Genomic DNA, 25819 nt, shown 5'->3' on the forward strand with positions numbered 1-25819 from the left:
GTGAAAATATTTATCGAAGGTATATAAAAACACTCGCGTATTCGAATACAACGTTGTGTCATAATTTCAAAGCAATCGGTTAGTAATTTTGAGAAATTCGAGATTTTGAACAAAGTAACTATTATTGATATTGTTATGATAATTGATGTTATTTAAAAAAAATTAAACTTGTATGATACCACTTATCGAGTTTTATTTCATTACACACGACTAGTTTAGATCAATAAATAATAGATATTGCAAATGTTGCATGCTGAAATGTACTCAAGTTTTGAATTAAAAACCAAAATAACTGTATTGATTAAAGAGAGAAAAAATAATATCAATCCATTGTTTCAAAAAAACCCACGTACAAATCATTTTTTCATTCACGTTTTAACTGAAAATAATGAAGATACTCTAGGAAAAGGCGAGCGCAAGGAGGTTGAAATTAAAAACGTCATTAATTTTAAAAAGAATTTTCGCAAAATTTCATAAAGTCGTGAATATTAGCAATTTGTAAAATTCGTTTTTCGCAGAACCCGCGCAGTATGAAATATCGCGCTGTGACAAGTTTATGATGCTCCACACATAAATCACGAATGATATCCAGTCTGGTTTGGGAAGGCTTTTTTTACGAAGGTTCTCACGCTTATTAGGGCGGGGATTTCTGTACAGAGAGAGCCTCCAACCGTCCTCCCCTCCAATACCATGCTAACGGACGAGTTACAATTATAACGTATTTTTAATTTCATTCGGCAGTCACTTTGTGGATTGTTATCTATAAATGAAATAGTGCTATTTATTTGGCGAATACCACTATTTCATTCCTAGATAACAATCACACATATCGCTCGCTCCTTTCAAGAACGTCATAAATCAAAAATCGTCAATTTTCAGTTTTGCATGTTTTCGGAATGCCCAGAAAATGTATTATATCCCAGCAAAAGAGGCATATTTTTAACTTAATATTTACCCGCTACAGGGCAAAAAGTGTTGTTTTTGCATTTTAAAGAAAAGGTATTGTTTAATTATATTTTTAAAAATACTAAATATTTTTCAAATGGAGAAAAAACCATCGGGCTTTACCTAAAAACATCTGTTGCACAGTAAAAAGTTCAGTATGTGGCTTGATATTTATTTTTAATACATTGTATTATATTTTTAAACTTTAAAAACGTTCTACTGAAAAATCAAGTTTTTTGATTTATGACGTTCTTGAAAGGAGTGAGCGATATGACAAGAATAACGTCAAAATCCTAAAAAGTATTGACGAAAAGTCATAAACTGCAGCATTTTGAAACACAAATTTATAAAGAATATTATGCCCATAATTATCGATATGACAATTACTAAAGCCTCCCCTATTGCTCATATTCCTTCTGATAAAAAATATTTAAAAAAAATATATAAATAAATATTTAAAAAAAAAACACTTCCTACCACATTTTCATCCTTCAACGTCCGAAGGATACGACCCTAAATATTAAGCCTTATATTCACATACTGTGTTTAAAAAAGAATCCTGAATCGAAACACGCCTCTTTAAATTAAAAATACTCATTTTTATGTTGATATCTCTTTAAATTCGATATTTTAACTTTAAAGTTTTATTTATAACATATTGAATAAAATGAGGAAAGTGTTATCTTATTGAAATGCAATGAATACGTGTTGAAATACTATATACACGTTTTGTATTATGTACAACATATGTCTATGGGGTAGCTGCCCTGAGCTTGTTAGGGAGCAATACGAACACCCGAGAATCTTAGAAAAATGTAAAAGTGTGGAAAATTTTAATCCGCTTACCGTTTGTAGATTTTCCTCGACTACGTCAGCTTACCCTTGTTACTTTGTTGAAATCAACGTGTAAAAATATACAAAGAAAATAGCAGTCATGAAAGAATATTAATTTACTTTTCATGATAAAATAAAAATAAAACAACATAGATGATGAATTGCATTAAGATGAGAATATAAAAATCTTACGACCTGTAATGTAGCTGGATTAAGTGATCACTTTATCATAATCAAATCATTTTAAAAATCTTGAAATGAATTACTCCTAAGTAGATCAAATCCATCATTTGTGAACAAAAAAATAACAAAAAAAATATTGTAGAGTGGTGTGGCTCTCTATCTTCACTGCTTACCTCTGCAAGAAGCGTCGTGTAAAATTTACTTGGTAAATACCACTTTCTTAAAAAAAAATTTTCTAACATCGTATTTGAAAATGATGCGGAATGCATTGACCACGTGTCACAATAGATTTAAAGAAAAAGTGGTATTTAACAGGTAAAATTAAAATTAAAATTTGAGTATCTAAGAGTATTATCGACATTTACATAGAGCCCGATAATGAATACAAGAGCTGAAGGAGTTTGGGTATTGCTTTAAATAATAGTGTGGCAAGTAATTTTAGACGTTCGTCGAGGGCTTGAACAATCCCCCCAACCCAGTAAACTAGTTTAGTTTTTGATCGCATCCAATTACGTGGCTGGCTGAAGGCTGAATTCTGACAGGAGAGAGAGATATGAATTGTTCTGCAGGAACTTGGAGCATTTGACGTCTACATTGAACGCGATACCTTGAAACGAAACGGATCACATTATCGCTAATCGATTGCCGATAAGGCAGTTTGCTGTAGAGGTAGGTGTCTACTAACAAAGTAATTTAGTAACCATCAGGCTGTTTTCTCGTAGGCGTAGGTAGAGAGAATATGACGCTACACCAATAAGTCTTTGCAAGCATTCTTCGCCTCTTCCACATTCACGCATCTCCTCATACAAGGCAGGCGATTATTCCGACTCCTGACCTGTCCAATTTCAAGTGTGAGAAGTACTCGATCATGTCAAGTTTCTCTCGGTCTTCCTCTGCTTCTATTTCCAATTACATTAACCTCATATATTTTATGTTTTACCGTTCTTTGGTTGGTACGATAAAAAAAAGAGAGACTTACTAACTAACCACCGCCCTGCTACTCCGCAGGGGTAGGCAGAGAGAATATAATACTACACCAATTTGCAATTGCAAATATTATTCGCTTCTTCCACTTTTGAATGTGAAAGAGACGAAGAATGTTTGCAAATGCTAAATGGTGTAGCGTTCTATTTTCTCTGCCTACCCCTGCGGTGATGCATGAGCATCTGATCATACGAACCCGCCGATTATTCCTATTCCTAACCACTCCACTTTCAATTATTAGAAATACGCGATCGTATCAAGTTTCTCTCGGCCTTCCTCTGCTTCTATTTACAACTATATTGGGCTCGTGTTTTTATGTTTTACCATTCTTTGGTTGGTACAATTAAACTCAAAATAAAAAAAACTAACTAATTAACCACTGCGCCGCTTTTCCATAGGGGTAGGGAGAAAAAATAAAACGCCACATCTATCTGTCTTTCAAAATATTGAACTATTTAAATTTAAATATTGTGCTATCAATTCTTCAATTAATCCAATTTAAATTATTTTTTTCCTAAAAAAATATATAAAATCATGGGTTTCAACCCCTGCCTTGTTGTGTATATAACATAGAATTTTGTCTAGCCTCCCACCAGTCGATGATGTCGGTAACGACGAAACTCGGTCAGCGGTCAAATAAAATACGTATATTTGGAAAAAAAACTGTGATTACAAAAACCCGTTGATGAGAGCAACCGTAGTTATTGAAACTTGTCGTGTGTAATGAAATAAAACTCATTAAATGGTATTATGCAAGTGCTTATTTTTTAAAATAATATTAAAAAAAAAGGAAATATTCTACTCTTTTTCCACAGATTTTTCAACGCCTCATTTGCTAGCGGTGTTGCCATTTTTCAGAGATTGTCATAACGTTGGGGGTTAATTAAATTAATCAAATGTTTTTCATTTTCCCTGCAAAAATACCGCGGAGAAATGCTTATTATATATTTTAACGTAGAAATTTAGACAAATTTTTGCCTGGGCGGTTTAACAACAAAAATGAAATATATTTTTTAATTTTCTTTATGTAGCTTATTTAAATGAAATTAGATTATGAAAACGTTTACTGAAAAAATATCCTCGAGTGTAAATAATATAATTCGAAATGTTTTTCTTTCGCCATTTCAATTATAAAAAAAAATTAACGCTCCTTGTGTTTTCACTTAACGTTGTAGGTTGCAGAACGCAACATTAAGAAGTGAATATGGATATGATATGAATATGGAGTCGTAACAATCGGCGGGTATGTATGAGGAGATGCATGAACGTGGAAGAGGCGAAGAATGTTTGTAAAGACAGAGTGGTGTGGCGTTCTATTATCTCTGCCTACCCCTTCGGGGAAGCGGCGTGATGGTTAGTTAGTTACGATTCCATCTATTAGTACTTGAGTGTAATAATGGCTAACGATGAATAAAGGATTTTTTTTTAATTTACCTGACAATCAAGTGACTCTGAAATCTAGCTACGGCTTATGCAACACCGCTTATGACCCTACTCAGGCTTCAACTTTTTGAGTTTTAGAGCCTATGCCTACTCATGAGTGGATTAACTCTTTATGTTTAAAGTTAATATAATTTCATGTAATTCATGAGTGAAAATTCTAGGCAAAAACACTCGCTATGAATTTGGGAATTTTGGTATACATTCAACTCATTGTCAGCTCTGAGATCATCAATTAACATTGTAATCTATCGTGGTGTCTCTCGTTTCATAGGTTTTGTCTTTGACTTGAGATTTGATCTTTCCCCTTTTCGTCTCTTTTTCTAATTTACAAATGTGTAATTTTGTCATTGTAACAGTATTTGTTTTATATAATACTCTTATATGTGTTTATAACTTGATGTAACTTTTCTATACATTCTCAAAATGATATAAAATAAATTATAAAATTCATAAGATAAGATAAGACTAAGATTCATTCGTCTAGTCATTCTAGTGTAACCTATGCACCGCCGATAGCTGATGATATGAAAATAACGAAAAATAACACTACATTCGTGTTCTGAACGGAATTGATATGCGACCGCACACCCGTTTAACGCTAACACAATCCACGCGTGTTGCGTTCTGAACGCGTTTAGGAAACGTATTATATCCCCTTCTAGCTTTTCCCCTCCATCCCTTCCTAATGGCCCAATTTCTTCGCAATTCTTCTCGCATTATACCGCTTAGCGTTTGCACAAAGAAAACAAGAAAGAATAAACATTCTTGCATTAATGGATATTGTATCGACCTTTCCAACCGCCCGCCTTACCCGACTCTTTGTCTGCAAATTGTAAAATAACCCGTTTCAGTTTTCCATTAATCCCATTAATATGTAGAAAAGGAAAATTAATGTACGAGGTTAGACTTATTTAAGCCAAAGGGTGCGGGTTTAACGACTATGAATATGATTTATTAACGCTCTTCTAAAACCCACTAGTTTATTTTGTTTTATTTTTATTTATTTAACTTTTACTTAGTAAATACCACTTTTTCTTAAAATCTGCTGTGACACGTGTTTCGATGCATTCCGCATCATTTTCAAACACCATATGTGAAGCTAATTATAAATTTTAGAGTTGGGTCCTTGAGACGTTGAAGGTTGAAGAGGGGGTACTAGCTGTTGCTTATTTTTATTTATTTATTTATTTTTTTAAAATCTTTTTTATTTCTCATCTGTGGGAACATAGACTATATGGGAGAGGCTTTAGTCATTGTCATTTTGTTAATGATGGATTTACTACTTTTTATATTTTTATGAATTTCTATTGTTTCAAAATGGTGCAGATTAGGCTTTTCGTTTAATTATTTTTAGGATTTCTTCGTTTTGTGGTTAAATTTGTGATCATTCTTTATTAAATCTAAATATTAGATGGTTAGCGGATAGATTTTACCACAAAGTGACTGCCGAATCAATAAATGAAATTATTTTGTTGTATTAAGGAAGTTTATTGTTTTTTAAAGAAAAAAATAATAAATATTTTTGACAAGTCTGGATATTAACAGGGCTTATGACCTTCCAAGGACTGGTTGAGTGATCACATTACAAACGTGTAATATTTACCATTCATATTTACACTAGCAAATACAAGTTAAATCAAAATGATCAATATTTCTTGTGTTTTCTTTGACAGCGTCATTACGATAAAGTCACACAAACTTTTTTTTGAGTAATATGTCGTGGATAAAACAGAAAAATAATCTGATGTGTAATTTAAGTATTCGAATACAAATGTCAGTACTAGTGCTATTTCAGAAATAAATGCTCCGAGCTAAGGTTATAAGCGCGGACGTTCATGTACGCCCATACTTCTTTGAGGAAAGGTTTGTTTCGACGACTAAGTACAGGTTTAAGCTGGAAAGAAATATTTACCTAAAATAAGTAACGAATTCCATCTCAATTCGGTAACCGAAACAGTAGCAGTCACCAATTACTCACATCTCTAATCTTCTTCTTTTGAACCAGTTAAGTAAGTGGTATCGTTTTTCGTTAGCGTTGGGGAGCACGAAATCCGAGTCTATGAACAGTAAAAGTGATTATTTTTACAACCTGTTTTATGATTACTGTGTCAGTAATTACGCAAATAAGCTGTTGACAGTATTACAAGAATGCTCGCTGTCTCGTAATCGAGGAGTTCTGACCTTCATTGGAAACGTTAGTTGCTTTTAATTGATAGGTGTCTCAACGTGATATGAAACTTCCATCATTCCATAATAAACCACTTAATGAGTTTTATTTCATATAATCTATATTTGAAACAATAACTTTGTGATTTTCAATTTTATAACTCAAATGTAACTTTATTTTAAAATCACTATAAATATTTTATTATAACTTAATTGTAATGTCTACCGGTTTCGAAGCTAAGCGCTTCTTTATCAAGACTGATTAATACTAAAACACTATCTACTAAACAATATTTAAAATATTTTGACGGTTAGGGAAAGAAGCTTAGGTAGATCTCAAGTGATTTTTTTTTTATGTTGATTGGCAGTCAAAGTTTTTACCTGTAGATGAAAACATATGTTAGTTTTCGAAGCTAGTCGTGTTTAATGAAATAAAACTCATTAAATGGTTTATTACAAGTATTTAATTTTTTTTTAAAATCAACGTCATTCCACAAAGTTAATGCCGAATCAATAAATAATATTCTAAAATTCCTTTTTTATGAAAGAAGATGAAGGTCTGAGCTTCCCAGGATTGGCATCTGGCTGGCTTAAGCGGTCGCTTTATACTTTTGTGTAACGTTCATCATTCTATCCATTATTGAACATCCATATTACATTAAATCTTGAAACTTGTATATATGCAATGGTATCAGAACCTTCCACATATCGCTCACTCCTTTCAAGAACGTCATATATTAAAAAAATCGTCAATTTTCAGTTGTGCATGTTTTCGGAATGCCCATAAAATGTACTATATCCCAGCAAAAGCAGCATATTTTTAACTTAATATTTACCCGCTACAGGGCATAAAGTGTTGTTTTTGCATTTTGAAGAAAAGTTATTGTTTATTTTTTTAATATTCTTAACATTTTTCAAATGGAGAAAAAACCTTCAGGTTTTACCTAAAAATATCTGTTGCCCAGTAAACAGTTTAATAAGTGGCTTGATACTTATTTTTAATAAATTGTATTATATTTTTAAACTTCAAAAACGTTCTCCTGAAAAAAAAATTTTTTTTACTATGACAATCTTGAAAGGAGTGAGCGATATGTGTAAAATTTTCGATACGTTTGGAAGTATGGCTGATTGTAACTCCACCAGTTGAGAACTTAGTGAAGTATTTATTTACAACATTTTGAGTTTTTCCACAAATCGGTTCACAAATCTGGATTTTCTCCAATTATAGGAGTTATTTATCACGTTACACAGACTTCCATATTCTTCTTCATCTATGTTGAGATGTCAAAAAAAAGTATTTGTTTAGCTTACTCCGTTTGAATTGGCAAATATCACTATTTTTATTTTGCTGTATCGTTTCGTTACGGTTATAATCAATGGCACATGGATACCAATGTTTTGTACATAGCATTGATACAAAGATTCAGCAAATAATTAACGGTGTTAGCGAAGCGATGATTTTAGACCCGTTACATTCTCGGGACATTAATGTTAATATATTAGTTCGTTTTTATCCTCTTATGTTCACCTGGTAGCTTCCTATAAAAAACGATATCTTTCAGTTATAAACACACCGGGGCTGCGATAACAGTGAAAATACTTCACACAGTGTAATCGTGAGGACGCTTGGCTACTGCACTGGAGATCCCGGGATCGATTCCCAGGGGGGGGAGGTCAAATAAATATAAGTGATTTTTCACTCTAATACTTATTCAATATTACTCTGGACTGGTACCTGGATGTGTTAAAGATCGTTTTTTTCACGCATTGCCCTATGTACCATCGGATGCAGATAAATGCTGTTTTTATGTATGAAAGTATGTATACAAAATTTTCACTGGTAGCTATACTTTAACATATATTGAATTGCTATTAATGTTTGAAAAGGATGCAAAATCATTGCATTATAAGTTCCAAAAATAATGCAATATTCTCGTAGATATTCAAAAATAGGCAGAATGGTGAACGTTACACAAGTGTATAAAGAAATCATTTAAGCTGATCAAAAGCCAGGTAAGCCCTAGGATACTCAGACGTCCACCTTCTTTCATATAAAAACGAAAGATGTTTATCTAAAGTTTTTTTTGTATTTCTCAATATTTTTTAATTACAAGTACACAAAATATAAATATTATATTATAATAATACAAATAAAAGATCCCACAAAGACATGACCTGTGTATGGTATAAATTTTTATTTTAGCTTATAATAAAGGGTACTGGAAAGAATACAAAAGATATTTAAAAAATATACATATATATTAAAAGTGCTACTATAAACTACAAACATTTGATTTTAACAGAAAACAAATAATCACTTAAATAAATGTTTTTTTTTAAAACAATAATTAACAATGAATGACAATCGTTATAAGAAGCTAAAGTCGTTAGAAATTTAAAACAAAGCTATGTATATCACGTAGTTAAAATGTTATCTCCTGTATGTAATGGATGCCCTGGTTTTTACATTAGCATAATAACTTCACTCATTACTTTCTTAGGGTATGAATATTTATATGTTAGTTTTTATTTATCTTGTACGTCTGGTGGTTTCTTGTAAAAAGGTGATATCTTTCAGTTGTTAAGACATATAGCTTTAATATTCGCTTTTTATCAATTGTCTCTTGTAACGTTCTCGGAAGCATGACTTCTTGAGGGTCAAAGATTGCATACCTTAACCATATTGTTATGGCTGGGTAGTCACTTCAATGTCCACCTCCGTAGTATAGTGGTCAGCGCGTTTGGCAACCATGCTGTAGGTCCCAGTTTCGATCCCCTGGGAGGTCAAAATAAATATGGGTGATTTTCATTCTCATATATGTTTAATATCACCCTAGACTGGTACAAGAGGCGCAAAGCTGATCACCTTGCTTTCATGCGATTAACGATCAAGATAAAACTGTGTCGCTACGACGCAGTGCCCTATGCACCATTGGGTGCGGATAAGGGTTAGAAGAATAATAAAAAGTACCTTTTGAAGAAAATATCCTTGACTTCTTCCTTTCTGTAATCCAGACGTTTTGGTCCAAAAAATGGTAGTTGAGTAAATTTGTATTTTTTTTTAAATTAATAATTTTTAATTTCATCCATCAAACATTTTTTGATGCGTATAGTAAGTTTTATGAAAATGAAATGATAAAAATAACATATTTTACACAATTTCAGACGTGATTCGTTATTTGTCAAAAATAAACCTAAAATTTACAGGGCATTAAAATGTTTATGTGCTTGTTGTACATATGTACTTACATATACATACTAGTATGTATTTTTTTTTCAATTTCCGCAAGTGCTCCTTCGTTGTAAGTAACTGCTTATGTGTAAATGTAAAACGACATCCATTTATAATACAAAGGATTCTCACATACAAACTTTAATGCTCCTTTGAAATTGATTTACAGATCTACAGCAAAGCAATATTTAATTTACATTTTTTATACTCTTCTTCTTTCTTCTTTGGATCCTTCAAGATCCTTGGAAAAAAACTAAAAACGTGCTTAATTATTTTAAGAAATAAAAAGACTTTGATTTTTATCCACTCACATTTTTATAAAAATGCAATTAGTTTCGGCAACAACCTTTTGGCCTCTTCAGGGTTTATTTTATGACTAAACATGTTTAGTCATAAAATAAACCCTGAAGAGGGCAACAGGTTGTTGCCGAAACTAGTTGGTTAACTAGCGCTGTATAAATTATCCAAATTTATAATCATGTGTTACGTAATGTACATTTTGTGCGGATCTTTTCCAGATTCGTTTTGAGACACATGACTGAGACAATTCTGTCTTATGTAATGCGTCTGGTAATCCTTTTAAACGACCATTTTCCTGGTATAAGAATAAATTCGGTGATGTCATATTAATGAGTGGCTGGGAATCACATATACCGAAATTCTCAAAGTACCTACTCTTACAATATTACGCACGGTTAAAAATAATAAATTAGTCCTTTGTTCAAAGACTGAATTCAAAGTTGCGATTAGAAACGCATCTAGTTTTGCTTGTATTATATGTATAAAGGCTTCACGGCATAAATGCAATACGTGTTAGTCATTATATTATTTATTGATTTCGGCATTAACTTTGTGGAGTGACATGTTAATTATTTTTTTAAAATTAAACACCGGAATATACTAGTTAATGAGTTTTATTTATATTTACGACTAGTTTCGAAAACTTACAAATGTTTTCATCTTCTGGTAAAAATTAAAACTTTGTTTAAATGTTTTCATTTTTACCAGAAGGTGAAAACATCTATAAGTTTTCGAAACTAGTCATATATATATATATAAATAAAACTCACGAAGAGGGGTATATTCAAGTAATTAATTTAAAAAAAATAGTTATTTATTTATTGAGTATCAACTTTGTGAAATAACATGATAATTGAAAAATAAAAGTAAAACACTTTTCGAGAACTTTTGTAGTTCTCGAAATAGTCACATATGTGTTCACATTACTATACTCAAATATAGTCACATGTAAGTGTTTTCTTTTTATTGTATATTTAGAACACATTATTATCAGTCACGTATGGGATACAGGATTATCGTTGGTTTCATGATTTTGACCAGTTATTGACATTAGTGATAATGTGTAAAAACGAAAGCTAAACTGGCAGTATACATTGGAGTCCTGGTTCCAAACCTTTATGTATGGAAGGGAAGCATGGAGCTGGCAAAAAGATGCAATTAGACTGGATGCAGTCGAAATGCGATGTATGATAGATTGTTGGCAAAAATAGATTGGTGTGGCCTTTTATTCTCTCTGCCTACCCCTGTGAGGAATCGGCGTGAGGTTAGTTAGTTAGTTGGTTAAAAATAAAAATAAAACGTCACTTAAACTCTTTATTTTTTTAGTATTTTTTTATGATTTACACGAAGTTACCTAGTTGTGGTAATTACTGCATAATATGATAATAATAATAATAATAAATTTGGAAAACTTATATAAAGCCATTTTCGTAAAAAAAATACCTCAAGGGCGCTTAACGGTGAATGAATTGGGGAAAATATTATGGTGGAAATGAATTAACAAACAAATGTGTTTTTAGTCTTTTTCTAAAGATCATCTCACTCTCACTATTTCTAACCATTGGTGGAAGAGCATTCCACGCCGTCGGGCCTGCAACAGCAAAGGCACGCTCGCCAAATTTGCGAGCTGGTAAGATAACTTTGCCCATTGCAGATGTTGTAGCCGATCGAAGCGTGAGACGTCTATCAACCAATTAATATGGAATACACAGCTGCTTAAGATACTCTGGAGCCATATTGTGTATTGATTTATACATGAGTAGGCAGAGTTTATACTCAACCCTTTCGGGAAAGCGTAACCAGTGGAGTTTGTGAAGTAGTGGAGTGATGTGACTGAATTTAGAAATTCCAAAAATTAGTCTCGCTGCTGCGTTTAACACTGATTGCAGTCGAATCATTTTATTGTTTGGTAGACCCGTGTATATACCGTTACAGTAATCTACTCTCGATATTACAAACGCATTTACTAATTGACGGGCAGATGATGTAAGATATAATGCACTGAAATTTGAAGGATTTTTTACACCTATAAATAAAGTTTGTTTTTACTTTTCAATTTTTATTTTATTAGGGATTTTAATATTTAAAAAAAGATTAAATTGAATACTCATAAAAGAACAACAAAATAATTAGATTTACGACGTGAATCTTTTAGTCTTCAATCAATATTGACTGTACCAATATTCTTAAAGTTAGACATTACCTGTTTTTACCCTACCTTCAACGCCCTCCACTGCCTTGAATATCATATCTCATATTATCCTTGGATGGGGTGTTACCAGTAAAAATTAGCTAATAAAGAATTGAGAATAAAATAAAACGGTGCATAATGAAAGTTAAAAAGCAATTTCCCACCCTAATGTAATTTTTTTCACCCGTGTTTAAGAAGCCTTAGTTGATACAACCTCCCTTATAATTAAAACAAGGGTAGAATATTTAATAACGGAAAATAAAATGGCATTTTCTCGGAAGCACTTCTTTCGCGAAAAAGTATATTAAAAATATATATTTCAAATATTTGTTTCTCTTCTTTGGGAGGTTGTTGAAATCTGATACCTGCGAATGTGTTCGAATTTCATTTGAGTGCTTTGTATTTATTTTTTTATTCATAGCAAAATATATTTTAACCGTTATTGTAGATTATTTTATTCATTGAGATTATTTTTTCATATTTTTTCTTTTCCAACTTTAATTTTGCACAGGGCACTTCATCCGGGCATCGATTTCATACGAACGTTTTATTTACCTCGTGCAGATGAATAGATGTACTTTTATTCGGTAAAATACGAATATGTTTATTCAGTAAAAAATGGGTTAACATTTTCAAACTTCATCCGGGCATCGATTTCACACGAACGGTTTATTTACCTCGTGCAGATGAATAGATGTACTTTTATTCGGTAAAATACGAATATATTTACTCTGTAAAAAATGGGTTAACATTTTCAAACTTCATCCGGGCATCGATTTCGCACGAACGTTTTATTTACCTCGTGCAGATGAATAAATGTACTTTTATTCGGTAAAATACGAAAATGTTTATCCTTTAAAAAATCATTTTCTTAATACCCGTTATTTAAAAGACATTTTTAAAATCATATTTAAAATCATAACCTAACTATGAGTATTTCAATGTTTTAGAATTAGTACATAAACCCTGATGATGACAAGGTTCTTGTCGAAAACGGTTGGATAAAGTGTACCAATAAAAAGTGGTTAAAACAAAGTATATGCGAAAAACATTCAAGAAATACTACTTAATAGACTCAAAAAGTCTGTGTTTGATTTAAACAAGCAAATAAAGTAGTTATTTTATTCTATGAATCGTTAGTTAATAACGAGTTGGGGAATGAGGTATATGCATGAAAAAAGTAGGTCGCGATTCTCTTAGTGAAAATATATGGGTACATAAATTTTCTTATTTAACTAACCAGGAAATGGATCCGCTATATTTTCCTTAGAGTACCATGCCCTAATCACTGCACTGCGGAGACTGACGACCTTTAAGCACACGTAATTACACTTGTTGTTTACAGGCTCTAAAATGAACGAATATATTGAAATCTTTATTATTTCCAAGACAAAACATCACATTTTAACCAAATGCGCCGCTCAACCTTCGCATAAAATAATAATAAATAATTCCATTCTCTAATGACACTTTAATGTTCAGATTTTCAATGTTTTATAAATAATGCAAAAAAGCGTAATTTTTCGGCTAACAATCTTCCACAGGGTGATTCGTAGTTCGAGTCTAATCATTCGTTAGCCATTTTTTTGGAATTATCTAACGTCAAAGTGATTCTGAAATATAGTTACGGCTTATGCAACACCGCATTTTATGGTCCTACTTAGGCTAGAACTTTTATAAACTCTTCCTTATTTTATTTTTTATAGTTATATCTAGAAAATGATTGAGAATAATAAAATAAAACTTAGTAGACTCAAAAAATCAGTGTTTCATTTAATATTTAATACATAAATTAAAATGGAGTTCTTCAAATTAAACGCCAAATCTATAAATGTCTTGTTTCCAACCCTAATGTATGGATGTGAAACACGGAGTTACCAAAATAAGGATGAAAGTAGACTGAATGCAGTCGAAATGCGTTCTCTCAGACAAATATGGGCAAATTGATGTATGATATAATATGTTTGATTGGTAATGTAAGATAAGAATGCAAAGCAGAATAATAAGCATTATTGATTAAATTAAGAAAGGTGTGTTGAGATGGTTAGGGCGTGTGAATTGAATGAGCGAAAAAAGTATAGTAAAATAAATTTATGAGGCGATTGTTGTTAGCAATAGAATTATCGGAAGACCGAGGGAAACTTGGCACGATGTTTCAAATACTTGAAGGTGGTCAAATCAGGAGTCGAAATAATCGGCGTTTATGTATGTCGAGATGCATGAATGTGGAAGGGCGAGGATTGTTTACAAAGGCAGATTGTTATGATGTTCTTTTCTCTCTGCCTACCTCTGCGGAGAAGCGGCGTGATGCTTCGTTACATTATTTTTGACATCTCAACATAGATGAAGAAGAATATGGAAATATGGGCATTTACAGGGCAATAATGTAATAATGTAAAAAATAATTCCCATTTGGAGATAATCCAGGTTTGTGAACAAGTAATTGGACACACTCAAAATGTTTATTTATTTATTTATTTAAACTTCATGTACAGAAAATAAAAAGTACATTGGCGGGCTTATTGCTAAAAAGCAATATCTTCCAACCGACCAAAGACGGACTAGTGATATTGATCAAAACGTTTGATACCATATATAGCCGTTTGCAATCAGTGGGCAGATAGTACTTGAACATTTAAAAAAACATAAATTACAAATTGACATTTAAAAAGAAACATAAATTAACAAAAGACGATAATAAGGAGGGCAAAGGAAGAAGGGAGTTTAGGGAAGGAGGTAGAGGGAGGAGGTTTGATGGACAGTTAGGGTACTAATGACAGATAGTAATGTCTCAGACGTTTTTAAAAGTTAATACATATTATTGTCTGATGTAATAGATTTTATCAAAAAACTAAAAAACAATTATTAACAATTAGACAAAAAAGTATTCTAGGATTCTAATGATAAATAGGTAGAATCAGGTAGCAAGTTTAAGAAAGAGAGGAGGGGTCATGGGAGGAGGAGATAGACAGTTAGGGTTCTAAGGTAAGATAATGACGTTTCAGGCGTTTTTTGAAGGTTAAGATAGAAGGTGCATTTTTTACGTGTAGAGGTAGTTCATTCCAGAGTCTAGCCGCTTGGACAGTAAAGGAATTACTGAGGAATGCTGTGTTGTGGCAAGGAATGGAGAGTGTTCTCTCTTGGGAAGAGCGAAGCGATAGACCATGATCAGAAAGGTAAACGAAGTTTTCTACAAGATAAATTGGTGCATTGGGGTCGTGAAGAATGTTATATAGTAGGGCGAGAGATTGTGAATTTATGCGTTGTTTGAAATGAAGCCATTTTAATTCAGTGCGACAGGGTGAAACATGGTCATATTTCCTTAAGTTAAAAATAAAGCGAATACCATGATTCTGAAGACGCTCCAGACGATTAGTAAGTTCCGTGCTAGCGTTAAGGTAACATATATTAGCATAACACAGAGAAGATTGTTGTGATGGTTTGTTAGTTAGTTTTCCTCTTCTTCTATTCCTTTGTATTTTTTCATCTTTTGTGAAGCTGGAGTGAAAATTTGGAGTTACCTGTGTTGTGATCTCAACCTACGTTTTTTTTTCATTCTTTATGTATCAAACATTGTGTACGTTTATTGTATTTTTTAAGTTACATTTTTCTGATTGCTTTTGCGGCTGTAAATCACCAGTTAATTAAATTTCAGCGTGTCTAGTGCAGTCTGCACTTTTCGTTGTTTTTCCTGTACTTAAAAAATGCTCTTGAGTTTTCCGAGAACACCTAAACAATGTACTTGTCGCAATGTACTTTTATTTCAAGCGAGATATTTTTATACAGCTCTAAAAAATAGGGACGAACTTGACTTTACAAAGTTTCACATAAATGTGTCTATGTGTTTTTTTTTACAATTTTAGAGTTGCCACTCAAATTTAAATCAATGGTATCATAAATCTTGGTACTTATTAAATAAGTAATACAACAATAACATCATCTATTGAAATATTATTGTCGTCCATAATGCTTCTTAAATAATTAGTTTCACCGACTATTTAAAAAAAAAACTAACTAACCATCACGCCGCTTCCCCGCAGGGGTAGACAGAGAGAATAGAGCGCCACACCACTCTGTCCTTGCAAACATTCTTCGCCTCTTCCACGTTCATGCATCTCCTCATACATACCCGCCGATTGTTACGACTCCTAACCTGACCACTTTCAAGTATTTGGCATACCTGATCGTGCCATGTTTTCTCGGTCTTCCTCTGCTTCTTTTCCCACTAACATTCGCCTCATAAATTTGTTTTACCGTTCTTTCCTCACTCATTCGTTCTACATGTCCAAACCATCTCATCACACCTTTCTTAATTTTATCGATAATGCTTATCTCAGCTTTGCATTCTTTCCTTATTTCACTATTCGCACATCTATCATACATCGTTTTGTCGCACATTCTTCTGAGAGATCGCATTTCGACTGCATTCAGTCTACTTTCATCCTTCTTTTGCCAACTCCATGTATCCACCGACTATTTATTTATTTAAAATGATTTTTCATTGATTATCCTTCTTAAGCAATTAGTTTCACCGACTGTTTCTTTATTTAAAATGATTTTTCATTGATAATCCTTCTTAAATAATTAGATTTGCCGACTGTTTCTTTATTCAACACAATTCTTTTACTGATGATCCATCTTAAATAATTAGTTTTATTGACAATTTATTTTATTTTATTGATTGTTTCGTGGCATTCACTTTGTGGCAAGACATTTACCACATCTTCAGGTCTAAATATAAACTCATGTAGTAAAATACAAGTGTTTTTCTTTTACAATTTCGCCTATTTCTTTATTAAAAATAATTTTAAATACCTAATTTCTTAGTTCGCTCCTGCCATCTCCTTGAAAACTACTACTGTCTAGTAAAGGTTTCCCATTCAGTAGACTTGTGTGTAGACGATAAGCCGTGGAACTGTGGAAATGTAGAACTGTAGAACAATATTCCCCGGCGTCACTAAACACTCCTACTTAGTTTTTCCAGCATTTTCATGTTATTTTCACGATATCTGCTTTCCAGCTCATACGTGGAAAAACTATTCCAAGAATCTCTTTTTTAAATTCCAGTTTACTTTGACTAACAGAAAGCTGCACAAAGTCGTGGAGTTGAAAATTATAAAAGGGCGCTAGACTGTTTGTGCTCAAACATAAGCGAGTGTTTTTGTCTAGAATTTTAACTCATGAATTACATGAAATTATAGTAACTTTAAACGTAAAGAGTAAATCCACTCGCGAGTAGGCATACGCTATGAAACTTATAAAGTTGAAGCCTGAGTAGGGACAAGATAAACGGTGTTGCATAAGCCGCAGCCAGATTTCAGTCGTTAGGTAATTCAAAAAAATAATAATGTGCTCAAACATGTTTGTTTTTAAAATAAGTTTTTCTTTAAAGAAAGTTTCATATTAATTGTTTGAAAATTCTCTGTCTCTTCAGTGATTATCGCGTTTGGATCCCATAAAATATCTGTATTTTAACAACATTTTTGAGTGTGTCCAAATCCTTGTTTACAAGTCTGAGCGTCTCCGCTTAGGAATTATTTTTACATGTTGACATCTCATCGTAGATGAGATGTCTAGGTATTTGTAGTGCTTATGATCTGTTAAGTGATCACATTACACACGTGTAACATTCACCATCCAACCCATGATTGACCATCCAACCCAATGGTGCATAGGGCACTGCATTATATAAACGCAGTGTTATTTTGATCGTTAACACATGAAGGAAAGGTGATCAGCCCTCCACTTTAGGTACCAGTCCAGGGTAGTATTGAATAAATATTTGAGTAAAAAAATCACCTATATTTATTTGATCCCCCTCTGGGAATCGAACCCGAGACCTCCAGAACGGTAGCCGAGCGTGCTGACCTTTACACTACGGAGGCGGACCATACTACTTCAAGAAATCAGTAGTGGGGTTGTCAATCATGGATAGAATGGTGGATGTAACACGTGTGTAAATTGATCACTCAACCAGCCTATGACAGGTCATGAAACCTTTGAATACCTTGACTTTCATATTCGTCAAAATGTAAATTAAATGTGGATTTTGATCGACGATTTGTTTATTAAGTTACCATATTTATTCGATCTAAAGGATATTCTTTAAAATAAATATTGAGCACTAGATGTCAAAATGCGAAAATAGAATAATTAAATCAGTTTAATTCATAATAACTTATACCGTACTGGTGGTTCCGGTTCGATTCCCAGGGGGAGGTCAAAGAAATACAAGTAATTTTTACACTCTAATATTTATTCAATATTATGCTGGACTGATACCTAAAGCGGAGGGCTTATCACTTTTCCTTCATGTGTTAAAGATTAAGATTACACTGCGTTTATATGGTGCAGTGCCCTATGCATCATTTTGGTGCGGATAAGGATTCGAAAATGAAGTGAAGATACTAAAATGCTAAAATAAAATAATTTATTCGGTATATTTTGTAATATAACACTCTCCTTATCATCATTGTACACTTTGTGTAATACCACATTAAATTAAGTTTCATTTTTTAAGTGGTATTATTACATAAAGTGAACAATGCATAATAAGGAGAGTGTTATATTATTATATTACCATGCCAAAAATTTATCAATGCTGTTTAATATACAAAATATACTTTTTTGCAAAAATCTCAGAAATATTAGTATATAACCACTTTCCGAAAGATACTAATATTACTAACATTTTTGTAAAAAAAATAATATTTGAATGACTGACCATAAAGTAAATGCTTTTAATATCAATAATATTGAGAAAATACAAAATATAATTTGTGATACACTCAAGGATACTGTAAAGATCTAGTTCATAGTTCAACCTCAAGGTCACAAGAGCTTAGTTCTCACCTCTATGTATACTTGTATACTATGGGTACTAAGTGACTGGCACTGAGAACGTTACTTAAGAACAAGCCCGCATCACGAATACCTCGGCTGAGCGTAAATAGTTAATTACCTTTCCCGAACCGGAGTTTCCTTAAGCGAACCGTAACTCGGGGGAGTGCATTAAGTTTGGCTAAGTACTCGCGAGTACCTGACTACACGAGTGCACCTAAATTGAAAGGGTTTAAGGGAATTGTGTAATGAATTACGCCACTCTACTGGACGCTAAAGGGCTAAGGGCGTTTGTGCACTACACGGAATTTTACCGTCCGGCACTTCAGTTAGCATGATGAAACGGATGATTGGCTTGTGCTTTTGTCTTTCTGTCTTCGGATCGGTGCGCTCGATCGATGCGTGATCACGGTGCATAAATTCGATCTCGCTAAAATGTCGTAGTCGCTTTTATTTAAAAAAAACGGACTGCCGGACGGTAAAAATTTCGCACAAGACGTGCACTACACGCACGTGCACTACACGGCACTTTACTGTCCGACAGTCCGGTTAGCATGATAAAACGGATGACAAAAACCATCTAGACACACCTTTCTTAATTTTATCGATAATGCTTATCTCACCCTTGCATTCTCTGCTTATTACATTCGAACATTTATCATACTTTACTTTTAATTCTGTCACACAAAGATTTTCCACACATTCGTCTGAGGGGACGCATTTAAATGGCGTTCACTCTGCTTTCATCCATCTTTTGCTAATTCCATGTTTCGCTTTTATACATCAGTATCAGTACTAGCACTCCCCTGTGATCTGCCAGACTGCACGGACATATAACCAAGTGTAGAAAATAAAATTTCCCCTTGTAATATATCACATCTTCGTGCGGGAAGCTGTTTTTGGCACAAATATCATGTTATTTCAAAAAAGTGTCCCGATATTTCAAACCCCATAAACCATTTTGATATTTCCGATACACCCGACGAAAAACGGAGTCAAACGCATAAAAACGGAACGGTAGATGCCAGACAATGTGAAATGTAGACTCTGGACCATTAAAATGAAAGCTAGTGTAACATACTCCTACATTACACTGTCATACTGGGTGCTAAACATGAAAGGGGTATCTGTATAACATTTTGCACGAATCAGATCTGGGATTTCATGTGGAAGATAAAATCATTACTAAGTAATAACTAAGTGTAGATAACTTTGACTTCTTTTCAGTAAAAAAAAAAAACACATTTTATTTATGTTGATGTCTTAACGCAGATGGGGAAGTCTGGTATTTACTGAAATTACTACTTTTTTTTAAAGACAAAAATACTGATAAAAAACTAACATCTTAGTGACTCTGAAATCTAGCTATGCAACACCGCTTATCATATACCTAATTGTTGTCAAAGGCTGGTTTAATTGATCACTTAATATACGTGTAACATTAACCATTCTACTCATGATTGACAACCACACTACTCAAATTTCGGTTAAAGTTATATTTATGCTTCAATTGACGCCTTCTTGCACATGCTACTGCTTCAGGACCATCTATGGTTGAGTTTAGTATTTTTTTTTAATTACCGTATTTAATTATTTTAACACGTCAATACTAAAACTTCTCAATTTTGAAATTTTAAAAAAAAATGTCGGTAATTAAGGTATTTTAATAAAATAATGTTTTTTTTTTCAATTCAAACCCTTATCCGCACCCCAATGGTGCATAGGGCACTGCATTATATAAACAGTGTTATCTTGATTGTTGACACACGAATGAAAGGCGATTAGCCCTCCGCTTCAGGTATCAGTCCAGGATATATTAACCATATCCGCTCCCTAGGTGGAGCATATGGAGTCCACAAACTGTCTCCAGGCTTTTCTGTCGGCTGCCAGCTCCCTTGCATCCTCTCAAGTCAGATCCGCGTCCCGAAGTTCTGACGAGAACTGCCGACGAATTGTCAGCAGTGGTCGTCCTGGGCCAGTCCAGGATAGTATTGAATAAATATTAGAGTGAAAAATTCACTTATATTTATTTGACCCCCCTCCCCTGGGAATTGAACCCATTACGCTACGGAGGCGGACATAAAATGTATTTTGTTTATTTAATTTTTTCAGTTGACGATGGGTGCCATAGTTAAAGCAATATGAATATAGCTCTTAAGGTCACTGGTGCCCCCATGGCGCTGCGGTCCATCACAGGCGAGGTCACCGGTGCCCCCCGTGGCGTTTAACATGTTAAATAGTTGATTCTTCTACGAGTACATAAATATTTTCTTTCTACTAGTATATAATTATTAATCTATTAAGTTGAAATGAAAGAAAATGCACACTTAATTAATTTTTCAATCATATTTTACTGGTAACTTTAGAAATAAAGACATCAATTTTTGGTTCATTGATTGCGGTATTCGGCCTTGGAGTAACATAATATTATCCTATTAAAAGGACATGACGATGAAGCAATATATACTTATAAAATCAATAATCGCAATCTGCTGTGTTTCACACAATTTTTTCGTGACATTTTTCCCTGTGTTAAATTCAAAAACAATGTTTTGGAATTGAATATTTGTTTTTAATTTTTATTTTGGAATGAATAACGGTTTTATATGTATCACTATTTGCCTATTTAAGTGCAAACGATGAGCTTAAGTATCATAACATTTTCATAGCTTAATCTGTACGGGATTTCAAATCCAACGAGCTTACGAGTATTTTCAGCTCGCAGTCGTGAAGCTTTATTGCGATATTTTAAATATTTCTATATAAGGTTAGTTCAAATGCCATATTTTATTTGCCTATACATTTTTTGAAAATTCAATTTATGCTCTTAATTTAATTTAATTTATTTTTTTTTTCAGATAACTCCCTTGTACACAGAATGAAGAATTGAATTTATCACAAAAAGTAAAAATAAGGTATGTTACGTTGCATATATATATTTTTTTAATAAAAACAGTTTTTTGTAGTATTTATACACATAATTTTTCCTTCAATATTGCTTCAAGGTCATCAATTATTAAAAATAAATAAATAATTCAAATATATACATATATATATATATATATATATATATATATATATATATATATATATATATATATATATATATATATATATATATATATATATATATATATATATATATATATATATATATATATATATATATATATATATATATATATATATATATATATATATATATATATATATATATATATATATATATATATATATATATATATATATATATATATATATATATATATATATATATATATATATATATATATATATATATATATATATATATATATATATATATATATATATATATATATATATATATATATATATATGTATATATTTACACTTACAAGTTGTTTTTAGATTTTTGACATATCAACATAGATGAAGAATAATGTGGGTGTTTACAGAGCTTATGACCCGGATTATCATACTAGGTCATAAGGTTAATTTAACACTCTACTTATCATTTATCGTTTACTTTATTTAATACCACGTAAAAACTCTACTTCACGACTACCAGTTTCAGAATAACCATCAGGTCAAATTTAGACTAAATTGACTAGACTAGATTGCTACGGATTTTTATAAGAAAAAAAATATTATATTTATTATTTGAAATTTAGAGAACGAAGGTGAGGGAATCAATATGGGTATATTTTCAAAAGAGGACTTGATGATGGCATGGTTATTCCGGAACGATGAATCATTAAGGATAAGGTTGTGAGTACATGATTTAAAGGAAGATTTCAACTCTACCTTCGTATTGTTTTTAAATCTTATACCTAATAAGTAATTTAATGAGTTACTTTTATTTTTAATTAATGTTTTACTTAGTAAATACCACTATTTCTTAAAATCATTAAAATTATTTCAAACACCGTATGAAAATGATGCGGAATGCATCGAAACACGTGTCACAGTAGATTTTAAGAAATAGCGGTATTTACTAAGTAAAAAATTAATTAAAAATGGATAGATTTTACCACAAAGTGACTGCCGAATCAATAAATGAAGTTACTATTAAATAAAGTTGCGCCATTTTCCCATTCGTGCATCTGTTTAATGTTCCCTGTGAAGAGTCAAGTGGGTTAGTACTGATACATAATACCGCACACTTGTTGTTCCAGCTGTGTAGGTACTACGAACACAGCACTTTTGTTATCCATCCCAATTTGGTCCAGCGCAACTTCTCCGGCGTTAATCCGGAGATCCCACACTGGCAGTGTTACGCCAGTCACGTATCTCCGCTACTAATTGATTCCACCTACGCTGCGACCGGTTAAAAAGGGACAAAGTCACTGTATTGAAGAGAATTTATGCTATAGATTTCGTAGTGCCCTTTTGCGTTGGGAGGCAAGTTTATTTAGGAGTCGCGTACACAGTACACCGTTGTATGAGATCGGTGACGCAAGACTGCTCGCAAACATTTTGTTGGAGCAGACAGCGTCGCGTCGCTCAAGTGTGTTACTAAAATACAAATATTAAGATGCTTCTACTACTAATTACTAACATCACGCCATTTTCTGCAGGGGTAGAAAGAGAGGATGGAACCCCACGTTTTTCTGTCTCGGCATACACTTCTAGCTTCCTTCATGTTCATACCTATAGTCATTGTCCTCCGATTCCGTAGACTTTTGACCCCACCAGATGTTAGGTTCTGATTGATCTGGTCGTGCCAAGTCTGTTTTGACCATCCTCGTTCTGTTCTCTGTATACATTTGTCAAATATACTTTCTTAGTCATTCGCTTTATACCACCTTAAACCACCCTTTTTAATCTTTGCAATTTGTAATGGCCCAGCCACTTGCCATTCGCCGTTTTACAATCCTCCCTAGAAAGTCGAGGGACTCGTCATGTGTTGTCTGGCTTGGTGCGAGATGCGTTCCCATGGCCATCATAAATCGGTACAGCATTTTATGATTCCCTATTCTAAAGCAAGAGGGTTTTTTACATAGTCTAATTTGGTATTTCATGAGAGTCGGGTGTAACATAACTTAACATAGCTGTTTGGAAACACATGAGTATTGACTGCCGTATTGTTTGTGTTTTTAAATAAACATTTATATAAATAGTCGATACTGTGTGATTATATAATAGTGAAGTGAAGTGAAAGAAAGATGGAAAGAATACTTTATGGAAATTTATGAAAGTAACGGCAATGTCTCCACCGAGACACCCATAGAGGCAAGGGTGAGTGAGGGTATGGTATGTGAGATAAGTATGTCAGAAATAACGAATGCCTTAAAATTAATGAGGAACGGTAAGGCTGTTGGGTATGATAATATTGCTATAGAGTTTGTAAAATGTGGTGGACTGACCACCCTCACATGGATTCACAGACTATTTAACCTGTGTCTTGAGGAAGGATACACACCTCTGGATTGGAGACGGGCAGTAATCATGCCTCTATTCAAGGGAAAGGGATCTCGCGCAGAGTGTGGGAATTATAGGGCGATAAGCCTGCTAAGCTCTGTCGGTAAACTCTATAGTAAGATTATAATTGAAAAAGTTAGAATGGTGACGAAAGAACGGATTTGGGATGTGCAAGGTGCTTTTATGAGTGGAAGAGGTTGCACAGATCAAATTTTTGCACTACGAGTGCTGACGGAAAAGTTTTTGGCTAAAAATCAGAAACTCTTCTGTGCTTTCGTGGATTTGCAGAAAGCGTATGATAAGGTTGATAGGATAAAATTATGGAGCGTGCTGGAAAAATATGGAGTAGACAATAAACTTATACAAGCAGTTGCTTCCCTCTACAAGGGCAGCACAGCTAGTATAAGAGTGAATGGGGACATTACATCATGGTTTGCAATATCCAAAGGCGTAAAGCAGGGATGTGTAATGTCACCATGGTTGTTTAATCTCTATATGGACCATTGTATGAAAGAGATTGAAAGTATGGGAGTCGGAGCGAAAATGATGAATATAACTGTTAGTTGCTTGCTGTATGCGGATGACGCCGTACTGCTAGCGAGCAGCGCGGAGGACTTGCAACTAATAGTGTCAAGAATGTACGATGTATGTATGGAAAATGATCTGGCAAGGAATGAAGGAAAGTCAAAGGTCATGGTGTTTGAAAGAGAGAAAGATTTGACAGAATGCAAGATTATCGTGCACAATGAATCCCTAGAACAGGTGCAAGAATTTTTATATCTAGGAAGCATGTTCACAAGGGATGGAAAAGTGGATAAGGATATTGAGAGAAGAGTGAATGCAGGGAATAGAATAAATGGTGCTTTTAACAGAGTGATTGGGAATAAGAATATGTCCATGGAAGCCAAGCTAGCGGTTCACAACGGCGTGCTAGTACCGACACTAATGTATGGAAGCGAAACATGGAACTGGCAAAGGAAGGATGAAAGCAGAGTGAATGCTGTTGAAATGCGCTCCCTCAGACGAATGTGTGGAAAATCATTGTATGACAGAATTAAAAACGATGATATAAGAAAGGAATGTAAGGCTGAACAAGGAATAATTGAAAAGATTAGAAAGAGCTCTTTGCGGTGGTATGGACATGTGGAGCGAATGGATAGCGAGAGAATGACTAAGAAAATATATGTGGCGAATGTGAGAGGGAAAACAGAACGTGGACGACCGAAAAAGACTTGGCACGATCAGATCAATCAGAACCTAAAATCTGGCGGTGTCAAAAGTCTGCGTAATCGGAGGGC

At 33.3% G+C, this 25819-nt stretch overlaps 1 protein-coding gene across 1 annotated transcript in view; it reads left to right on the plus strand.

The window, feature by feature from the left end:
• Nucleotides 1-25819, plus strand: part of LOC148311010 (angiotensin-converting enzyme 2-like) — a 248496-nt gene that overhangs the window by 67129 nt on the left and 155548 nt on the right. The window contains exon 2 of the mRNA XM_088257533.1: nt 21977-22033. The gene's annotated coding sequence lies outside the window, so the exon portion shown is untranslated. The remainder of the gene's footprint in view (nt 1-21976; nt 22034-25819) is intronic.

Source organism: Brachycentrus maculatus, unplaced genomic scaffold, assembly GCF_059751285.1.
Source record: "Brachycentrus maculatus isolate JH-2025_06_01 unplaced genomic scaffold, ASM5975128v1 h1tg000081l, whole genome shotgun sequence".
NCBI classification, from domain to species: Eukaryota; Metazoa; Arthropoda; class Insecta; order Trichoptera; family Brachycentridae; genus Brachycentrus; species Brachycentrus maculatus.